At 42.5% G+C, this 11,391-nt stretch overlaps 1 protein-coding gene across 1 annotated transcript in view; it reads left to right on the top strand.

The window, feature by feature from the left end:
• The first annotated feature begins 3,499 nt into the window (after nucleotides 1-3,499).
• Nucleotides 3,500-11,391, top strand: part of LOC126215127 (tenascin-X-like) — a 121,153-nt gene continuing 113,261 nt past the window's right edge. The window contains exon 1 of the mRNA XM_049941788.1: nucleotides 3,500-3,656. The gene's annotated coding sequence lies outside the window, so the exon portion shown is untranslated. The remainder of the gene's footprint in view (nucleotides 3,657-11,391) is intronic.

Raw genomic sequence — 11,391 nt, 5'->3', positions numbered from 1 at the left:
TTTTTTTTTTTTAATAAGAATTTACAAGTGATACGGAATCTGACTTGTGCAACGGAATTTCCTGAATTAGAGTACATGACATGTTGTGGTGCGTGAGCGTCTCTGTTTTGGCCATAAGTTTTGCACTCACCTCTCTACATGACTGCCTCCTCCCATGTGGTTTACAGCAATGCGCAGCAGCATGCAGCAGCAGCGGCTGAAGCTTATTGTTACTAAGAATGAATTTAATAAAAAGGAGTTTGCTTGGGTTCTGTTAACTACTAAATAACTTGAAAGAATGGACTTCATAAACTTTATAAACTATTTAAAACTTCAGAAATCATCATGACCAATAATAGTTTGACAAGTATTAATACTGGCGAAATGCCTGACAATGACGTAATTATCAATAATGGCTGAGTGCCAGATTAACAGATTACATCAATTTCAAAGTTACATCAACATTTAATAACCACAGTATATTTATTTGGAGGATAAGGACGCTTCTTTAACAGACAAGCAAAACATGGGATTATTGCAAACTCGGACTAACTCTGCAATTGCGCTTTACACTATGCTTGCGAATTTTACCTTGAATTCTATCTTGAGGCGTAGTTAAGCCATTTAAATCTCTCCTGGCCATATAAATGAAACCAGGCCTTGAGTGTGGTAAGATCTGCCATCACCGGCGTAAGGGCAGCGTGACACGTCTTCTGTCTCCGAGCTCTCAGCCGACACTACCTAGAATCGCACTCCCCTGTTTCGCCTTCAGATTATTACTAACGATATACGAGTGCTTATTTATTTCGAATCTTACACAATGCAAAGAATGGCGTTAAGTTGGCTATATTGTTTTCAATGTAATGGAGAGTTCTGACACATTCCTTACAACATGGGCTCTAAAATGCATATCGTAAGAGCTAAGTGCATTTATTCATCTTCGGTAGTGTGAAACATATCTCCTCTAACGAATCTATTGAAAAGTGCTCGTAGCAGCTCAGGTATGCATTTTAGAGCCCATGTTTACTGGACATATTCTCTTGTTTTGGTGCATACTACTACCTCTGAAGCTAGCGTGCCCCACAGTCTCAGCAACAACAGTACCGCTACATACATCCCGCTGTCGGAGGTATCAGAGCGGTTTTAACTGATCTAGCTGGCGCAGTGGCTAGCACACTGGACTCGCAGTCGGGAGGACGACGGTTCAATCCCGTGTCCGGCCATCCTGATTTGGGTTTTCCGTGATTTACCTAAATCGCTCTAGGCAGATGCCTGTACGGTTCCTCTGAAAGGGCAGGGCCGATCGCCTTCTCCACGCTTGACACAATACCAGCTTGTGCCCCGTCCCTAATGACCTAGTTGTCGACGGGACGTTAAACACTAATCTCCTCATCCTCCTGAACGGTTGTCGCCTACAACTTCCGATTCGCCCGTTTCCGGTACAGGGACCGATACCTCAAATTGATTCATTTATCCTTCCGCACCATCCTAGGACATTTGCAACATCATTACGAAATCGCCCTGTATATACACACGAGGGTAAGTCAATTATTATCCGCAAAGTAGTTATAAAATGTTATTGTAATCAAATAGGAAACTTACAAGAACATCATTTTTCGACATAGTCTCTTTGCGTTTCAACGCACTTGGTCCATCGTTGTACAAGCGTCTGATGGCCTCACAAAAGAAGGTTTTCTGTTGAGCTGCGAACCAAGAATGCACCACTTCTTTCACTGCTTCGTCCGAGGCAAATCGACAGCCTCTTAATGCCTGAGTGGACCAAACAAGCGATAGCCAGAAGGGGCAAGATTGGAACTATATGGAGGATGATCCAGTACTTCAAATTTAAGTTTCTGGAATGTTTCAGCAGTGTGGGCAGCAGTATGCTGACGGGCATTGTCGGGCAACAACACAACACCTTTCGACAGCAATCCTCGGCGTTTGCTTCGAATTGCAGGCTTTAGTCTGGCAGTAAGCATCTCATTGTAACGTACACTGTTTATTGTTGTGATCCTTTCCCAAAAATATTCCAGTACTGGACCTTGTGCGTCCGAAAAAACCGTAAGCATAAGTTTTCCTGCGGACGGTTGGGTCTCGAAGTTTTTCTTGCACGGCGAATTTGGATGTTCCCATTCCATACTCTGCCGTTTACACTCCGACTCGTAATGGTGGATCCATGCTTCGTCACCAGTAACGATCCTGTCTAAGAAGTTGTCCCCTTCGTTACCATAGCGATCCAAATGTTTTTTTGCAGATGTCCAAGCGCGTTTGTTTATGCAACTGTGCGAGCTGTTTTGGGACCCATCTTGCACAAACTTTATGAAACGCAAGTCTCTTGTGGATGATTTTGTACGCAGAGCCGTGACTAATTTGCAGACGATTTGCCACTTCGTCAATAGTTAATCGTCTGGCCAAAAGAATCATTCCACGTGAACGCCCAATGGTTTCTTCATTTGTTGCGGTAAACGGTCGTCCGGCTCCTCCATCGTGCGTAACACTTGTGCGACCATTTCAGAGTTTTTCAATCCATTCGTAGACACTCGGTTGTGGCAAAACACTGTTCCCGTACTGTACCGAAAGTCTTAGATGAATTTCGGCCCCTGATACGCCTTCCGACAACAAAAAGCGGATCACCGAACGTTGCTCTTCTTTGGTACAAATAGACAGCGGAGCAGGCCATGATTAACAGCACGGCAGCGATAACGAAACTAACCTAGCAGCTCGAAAATTGCAAAGATATAGCAAGAAATAAACAAAGCGTGCGTCATCAACGTGAAACGACTGTACTGTCAAAATAAATAAAAATATAACTAAATTGCCCATAATAATTGACTTACCCTCGTACATTTACAGGCGCTGGTGCCTCTAACTTTGACGCTCGTTGGATGACATCTCTGGACATGGGTTTCTATTCAAAGTATTGTGTATTCATTGCCCTCTACAAATCCTATAAGTTTGTAACGGAAACTTCCGATAACCTTGCATGTCCCAATTTTACCGTCATAAATGCATGGTGCAAAGTAGAAGTATGTTATAGTGGGTGGACGATATGAGGAGGCTCCTGTTCACACGTTCGTTGCACAAGCTGTTTTTGCAAAATAAATAAATAACTAAATAAAAAATAAATAAATTAGTAGATTATGTAATTAGTATTACAGTCTTCAGAAATAGTGATTACAGTAATGATCTTTTAACAACAGGAAATTATATTTCATCCTTCAGGGAGTAATTACTCCAGGTTGAGAACCGCTGTTGAGGGTGCTGCGATGGCTGCTTGCGTGGAGATGAAAAGATTCGCGCGTGATAGGCGGACACTGGTGACACGAACAATATAGTACCCAATGGCCTCTGGACCCTGCAGCTTCCGGGAAATGCCCCTGAGGATAACCTCGTGACTTAGCAACGAGGGCTCTCTACCGCGCATATTTCTCCAAACGCCGGCTCTTCCTTTCTCGGAAGACGCACTTGTTCGAAGATGCGCGCGCCGTGCGTCAGTTCTTTGCTTCGGCGACGTCGGCCAATGGGAATGCAGGAGCGGCGGCTGCAGCCAATGGCAGAGAGGCTGCTTCGGCTGTCTCCGCGTCGCCACCGCTACAGTCGCTGTCGGTCCGTCGCGGTGTTCACATCTCTCTCTCTCTCGCTGTGTGCCTTCGCTCCGTAGATCGCCCAAGCAGAAGGTAAGTTAGCGCTGGCCTCCGCCTGCAGAGTCTACTAACGGCCTGCGTAAACATAAACAGCATGGAGGAACCTCGTTTATCCTGACTACATGGGACCGACATTTTCTTCGCTCGGTGACGGGGTGTTTGTGTTGTCTTCATAATTTCATCTCCATTAACGCGTCAGTCGTCGAGTACAAAGACTTGTACTAAGCGCACCAAATTACACAGACGGGGGCTCCCGGGAAGTAATGCCATACGATAATCTCATTTCAGGAGGGCTGTATGTTGGTATCTGGATTATCGAAAATCCGGAGATTAAAAAAAAAATTGTGACTTTGGTTAAATGCCACAAACAAACACATTATTCTTATGTGCACTCAAGAGTGTAGATTATTTCCACATGTTGGGACTGGATAACTAAAAAGAACATTGAGTTTTATGCACTAAAATGATCAGTACGTTCCTTTGTAGCCAGATTCTACATCTGCAGCTACATCTATACTCTGCAAACCGCCGTGACGTGTACGACAGAGGGTACGAACTATTGTACCAGTTATTAGGGTTCCTTCCTGTTCCATTCACCTATGGAGCATGGGAAGAATGATTGTTTGAATTGCCTCTGTGGGTGCAGTAATTATCCTCACTATCCCTCTGTGAGCGATATATAGGGGGTTGTAGTATATCCCTAGAGTAATCGTTTAAAGCCGGTTCTTGAAACTTTGTTAATAGACTTTCCCGGAATAGTTTACGTCTGTCTTCAAGAGCCTGCCATTTCAGTTCCTGCAATATCTCCGTGACTCTCCCATGGATCAGACAAACCTGTGACCATTCGCGCTGCCCTTCACTACATACGTTCTATATCCCCTGTTAATACTGTATGGTCCAGGTCACACACACTTGAGCAATGTTCTAGGGTGGGTCCCAGGAGTGATTTGTAAGCAGTTTCTTTTGTTTCCAGAATGAAATTTTCACTCTGCAGCGGTGTGCACTGATATGAAACTTCCTGGCAGATTAAAACTATGTGCCGGGCCGAGACTCGAACTCGGGACCTTTGCCTTTCGCGAGCAAGTGCTCTACCAACTGAGCTACCCAAGCACGACTCAGCCCAGTCCTCACAGCTTCACTTCTGCCACGACCTCGTCTACCACCTTCCAAACTTTACAGAAGCTCTCCTGTTCGAGTCTCGGGCCAGCGCACAGTTTTAATCTGCCAGGAAGTTTCAGTTTCTTTTGTACTCGTAGATTGACTGTACTTCTCCAGCGTTCTCCCAATAAACCGAATTCTAGCACCTGCTTTTAGTTCAGCCGAAGTAATTTCCGTAAGGCGTTCCGAATAATCCATTATTTTACTGCCTCTGTGACTGTCATAGCGTCTTCACAATGAGCCGCCAACTTCGCCAGCTAATCCACGATCACTGCCGACATTGTCTGCAGGCGAACAACCAGAGAAAGTCATCAGATGTTATATCGCCATTCACGTCAATTAAACACATGTCCGGCGCCCTGGAATGTTCGCAAAATCCTCAAACGAACTCTGACTGGTCGACAGATTAGATTATATTAGTACTTGTTCATAGATCATGAATAAGACACTTCGTAATAATGTGGAACGTCAGGTTAATAAAAGGTGTCTATACAAGATATTACATTACACAAAATATTACATGACACTTAATGTTTTTAATTTTTTTGTGAGGGTTGGGGAAATTACCCACTTGCTGTATCCAAAACTTCATCTAATTGCCATTAAGAAATTCTTTTAATTTCCTTTTAAATGCTATATGGCTATCTGTCAGACTTTTGATGCTATTAGGTAAGTGACCAAAGACTTTTGTGGCAGCATAATTTACCCCCTACTGAGCCAAAGTTAGATTTAACCTTGAATAGTGAAGATCATCCTTTCTCCTAGTGTTGTAGCCATGTACACTGCTATTACTTTTGAATTCGTTCGGATTGTTAATAACAAATTTCATAAGTGAATACATATATTGTGAGGTTACTGTGAAGATCTGTAGCTCTTTAAATGTCTGCAGGATGATCTTGGATGAGCTCCAGCAGTTATTCTGATTACACTCTTTTGTGCAATGAACACGCTTTTACTCAATGATGAGTTACCCCAGAATATGATGCTATACGAAAGCAGAGAATGAAAATAGGCGTGGAAAGCTAAATTACTCAGATGTATATCGCCAAAATTTGCGATGACACTAATAGCATAAGTAGCAGATCCTCCGTGTGTTTTTTCCAGTTGAATGCCTCATCAATGCATACACCTAGAAATTTTGAATATTCTATCTTAGCCACCGATTCCTGATCGAAGTCTGTATTTATTAATGGTGTCATTCCATTTACTGTGTGGAACTGTATATACTGTGTTTGGTCAAAGTTTAATGAGAGCCCATTTGCAGAGAACCACTTAATGATTTTCTGTAACCAGTTTCTTTGTTGAATGTGCAAATTGCGCCAGTGGCCTCACAGACCCGTGACCACAGTGCATACAACTTTTCTCTCATGGACACTGACACCTTCCTTCTCTCTGATGCATTTTACACTCGCAGCTGACGGGGGCAAAACAACGCTGTACCACTTCAGTGTTAACTTGTTAACTGACACCTAGTCAGGCGGTTGGCCAAATTTGATTGTCACCGACGATTGTTGACGTTGTTATTTCCGGAATGTAAAATACTGTACAGTCACTGCACTTAAAACATGAAATATCGACCCCAATGAACCAGATACTTGCATTAATGAAGGATGGATAAACGGGGTTCCACTGTAATACGGAAAAATCAGACACTTTCACAACTTACTTACGTATTTTATCGATCTAGTTTCGCCGGCCGAAGTGGCCTTGCGGTTAAAGGCGCTGCAGTCTGGAACCGCGAGACCGCTACGGTCGCAGGTTCGAATCCTGCCTCGGGCATGGATGTTTGTGATGTCCTTAGGTTAGTTAGGTTTAACTAGTTCTAAGTTATAGGGGACTAATGACCTCAGCAGTTGAGTCCCATAGTGCTCAGAGCCATTTGATCTAGCTTTCGGGTTATTGGCTCATTGTTCAGCATAAATAACAAGGTGTTGTGCATAATATTGTTCAAAGATAATCAGCAAAAAATGTAAAATTGTCACAGAAATTAATTGGTAATACTAGACATATTAAATAATACATTCGTAATCTTAGAACACCAAACACTAAAGTAAAGACTGGGCATACCGATTTATGGTGGGGCGCAACGTACCAAAATTGGACAAAAATATGGTTCTAGATGGTACGGCAGAAAATCCACATTTCTGTCCAATTTTGTAAAGTCGTGCAGCATTATAGCTAGATTTGACAGTGTATTATGCGACTGTGAATGTGTTATTTTGCGTTTTTTGTACAAGCAATCACTTCATTTGTAATTGTAAATTCTCGTCCGTTCGTGTTTGTAGCAGCCTTAGATAGCAAGGCGAGCCAATGGTGAATTTTCTTGAGTGGCGTGTGTGCGAGGTAGTCAGCGTTCGCGATGTTTTTGCTTGTGTATCGTTGGTGTTCTTTAACAATGTTGTTTAGTTTATGCGGGTTGCATGCCTCTTGTTGTATACTAGACCTATAAAAGTCCCCATGAACCATGGACCTTGCCGTTGGTGGGGAGGCTTGCGTGCCTCAGCGATACAGATGGCCGTACCGTAGGTGCAACCACAACGGAGGGGTATCTGTTGAGAGGCCAGACAAACATGTGGTTCCTGAAGAAGGGCAGCAGCCTTTTCAGTAGTTGCAAGGGCAACAGTCTGGATGATTGACTGATCTGGCCTTTAACATTAACCAAAACGGCCTTGCTGTGCTGGTACTGCGAACGACTGAAAGCAAGGGGAAACTACAGCCGTAATTTTTCCCGAGGACATGCAGCTTTACTGTATGATTAAATGATGATGGCGTCCTCTTGGGTAAAATATTCTGGAGGTAAAATAGTCCCGCATTCGGATCTCCGGGCGGGGACTACTCAAGAGGACGTCGTTATCAGGAGAAAGAAAACTGGCGTTCTACGGATCGGAGCGTGGAATGTCAGATCCCTTAATCGGGCAGGTAGATTAGAAAATCTAAAAAGGGAAATGGATAGGTTAAAGTTAGATATAGTTGGAATTAGTGAAGTTCGGTGGCAGGAGGAACAAGACTTTTGGTCAGGTGATTACAGGGTTATAAATACAAAATCAAATAGGGGTAATGCTGGAGTAGGTTTAATAATGAATAAAAAAATAGGAGTGCGGGTTAGCTACTACAAACAGCATAGTGAACGCATTATTGTGGCCAAGATAGACACAAAGCCCATGCCTACTACAGTAGTACAAGTTTATATGCCAACTAGCTCTGCAGATGATGAAGAAATTGATGAAATGTATGACGAGATAAAAGAAATTATTCAGGTAGTGAAGGGAGACGAAAATTTAATAGTCATGGGTGACTGGAATTCGTCAGTAGCAAAAGGGAGAGAAGGAAACATAGTAGGTGAATATGGATTGGGGGGAAGAAATGAAAGAGGAAGCCGCCTTGTAGAATTTTGCACAGAGCATAACTTAATCATAGCTAACACTTGGTTCAAGAATCATAAAAGAAGGTTGTATACCTGGAAGAATCCTGGAGATACTAAAAGGTATCAGATAGATTATATAATGGTAAGACAGAGATTTAGGAACCAGGTTTTAAATTGTAAGACATTTCCAGGGGCAGATGTGGATTCTGACCACAATCTATTGGTTATGAACTGCAGATTAAAACTGAAGAAACTGAAAAAAGGTGGGAATTTAAGGAGATGGGACCTGGATAAACTGAAAGAACCAGAGGTTGTACAGAGTTTCAGGGAGAGCATAAGGGAACAATTGACAGGAATGGGGGAAAGAAATACAGTAGAAGAAGAATGGGTAGCTTTGAGGGATGAAGTAGTGAAGGCAGCAGACGATCAAGTAGGTAAAAAGACAAGGGCTAATAGAAATCCTTGGGTAACAGAAGAAATATTGAATTTAATTGATGAAAGGAGAAAATATAAAAATGCAGTAAATGAAGCAGGCAAAAAGGAATACAAACGTCTCAAAAATGAGATCGACAGGAAGTGCAAAATGGCTAAGCAGGGATGGCTAGAGGACAAATGTAAGGATGTAGAGGCCTGTCTCACTAGGGACAAGATAGATACTGCCTACAGGAAAATTAAAGAGACCTTTGGAGAGAAGAGAACCACTTGTATGAATATCAAGAGCTCAGATGGCAACCCAGTTCTAAGCAAAGAAGGGAAAGCAGAAAGGTGGAAGGAGTATATAGAGGGTTTATACAAGGGTCATGTACTTGAGGACAATATTATGGAAATGGAAGAGGATGTAGATGAAGATGAAATGGGAGATATGATACTGCGTGAAGAGTTTGACAGAGCACTGAAAGACCTGAGTCGAAACAAGGCCCCGGGAGTAGACAAAATTCCATTAGAACTACTGATGGCCTTGGGAGAGCCAGTCATGACAAAACTCTACCATCTGGTGAGCAAGATGTATGAGACAGGCGAAATACCCTCAGACTTCAAGAAGAATATAATAATTCCAATCCCAAAGAAAGCAAGTGTTGACAGATGTGAAAATTACCGAACTATCAGTTTAATAAGTCACAGTTGCAAAATACTAACGCGAATTCTTTACACACGAATGGAAAAACTGGTAGAAGCGGACCTCGGGGAAGATCAGTTTGGATTCCGTAGAAATGTTGGAACACGTGAGGCAATACTAACCTTACGACTCATCTTAGAAGCTAGATTAAGAAAAGGCAAACCTACGTTTCTAGCATTTGTAAACTTAGAGAAAGCTTTTGACAATGTTAACTGGAATACTCTCTTTCAAATTCTGAAGGTGGCAGGGGTAAAATACAGGGAGCGGAAGGCTATTTACAATTTGTACAGAAACCAGATGGCAGTTATAAGAGTCGAGGGGCATGAAAGGGAAGCAGTGGTTGGGAAAGGAGTAAGACAGGGTTGTAGCCTCTCCCCGATGTTATTCAATCTGTATATTGAGCAAGCAGTAAAGGAAACAAAAGAAAAATTCGGAGTAGGTATTAAAATTCATGGAGAAGAAGTAAAAACTTTGAGGTTTGCCGATGACATTGTAATTCTATCAGAGACAGCAATGGACTTGGAAGAGCAGTTGAACGGAATGGACAGTGTCTTGAAAGGAGGATATAAGATGAACATCAACAAAAGCAAAACGAGGATAATGGAATGTAGTCAAATTAAATCTGGTGATGCTGAGGGAATTAGATTAGGAAATGAGACACTTAAAGTAGTAAAGGAGTTTTGCTATTTAGGGAGTAAAATAACTGATGATGGTCGAAGTAGAGAGGATATAAAATTTAGACTGGCAATGGCAAGGAAAGCGTTTCTGAAGAAAAGAAATTTGTTAACATCGAGTATAGATTTAAGTGTCAGGAAGTCGTTTCTGAAAGTATTTGTATGAAGTGTAGCCATGTATGGAAGTGAAACATGGACGATAAATAGTTTGGACAAGAAGAGAATAGAAGCTTTCGAAATGTGTTGCTACAGAAGAATGCTGAAGATAAGGTGGGTAGATCACGTAACTAATGAGGAGATATTGAATAGAATTGGGGGGAAGAGAAGTTTGTGGCACAACTTGACTAGAAGAAGGGATCGGTTGGTAGGACATGTTCTGAGGCATCAAGGGATCACAAATTTAGCATTGGAGGGCAGCATGGAGGGTAAAAATCGTAGAGGGAGACCAAGAGATCAATACACCAAGCAGATTCAGAAGGATGTAGGTTGCAGTAGGTACTGGGAGATGAAGAAGCTTGCACATGATAGAGGAGCATGGAGAGCTGCATCAAACCAGTCTCAGGACTGAAGACCACAACAACAACATAAAAGTCTACTGGAAATGACGAATGTACTGGAGTGCTGGTGTGAGCTATACTCACCCTCTTTGGTTTTTTTTTTTTTTTTTTTTTTTTTTTTTAATTGGTGTTCGTGGAGATACACTGCTACGTAGGGTGGCCTATGGTCTAGATTAGGTGGCAGATTGTTTGAGAGCAGTCTTTCCTTACACATTGCATAGCCCATTGTTAAAGTCACGCCCCTGGTAAAGCCCTATATTTTTCGACTGTGTGCTCATATTTCAAATTTTTGATAATTTTTCCAGGTGGCCATAGTAACCAGAACATCTCCATCCAAAAATCTCTCCGCCTGTGGAGGTTCGTATTACCTGTTTGTTCGTGTCGTTTGTGACCTCATCTAATGGTCATTTCCTGAGACTTAATGACGTCATCGGTCTATCGGCGCGGTATCGTGTTGTTTACAAGTCGTCCCGGAATCTTGCAGTGATTTCATTGATTTTTCCTTCCTACCTTCTGATCGTGGAACACTTGTTTGGCCCATTCTGGAGTACTGCTTGAGTGTTTAGGATCGCCACCAGGTCGGGTTAAAGGAAGAGATCGAAGCAATTCAGCGCCAGGCTGCTAGAGTTGTTACGGCTAGGTTCTGCCACCACAAGAGCATTACGGAGATGATTCGTGAAGTGAATTAGTAATCCCTGGAGGGCAGACGAGTAAGTTTAGGGAACTGGGTTTTGCGATCGACTGCAGAACGATCGTACTGTGTCCAAGATACATCTCTCGTCAGGACGTCGAAGACAAGGTAAGAGAAGTCAAAGATCTTACGGAAGCGTATAGATAATTGTTTTTTCCCTCGCTCCGTTTGCGAATGGAACAGGAATGTATGGCGGTGGTTAGATTA

This window comes from Schistocerca nitens, chromosome 12 (assembly GCF_023898315.1).
Source record: "Schistocerca nitens isolate TAMUIC-IGC-003100 chromosome 12, iqSchNite1.1, whole genome shotgun sequence".
Lineage (NCBI taxonomy): Eukaryota > Metazoa > Arthropoda > Insecta > Orthoptera > Acrididae > Schistocerca > Schistocerca nitens.
The sequence above is the reverse complement of the archived record's forward strand: the minus strand, read 5'-3'. Positions and strand labels throughout refer to the sequence as shown.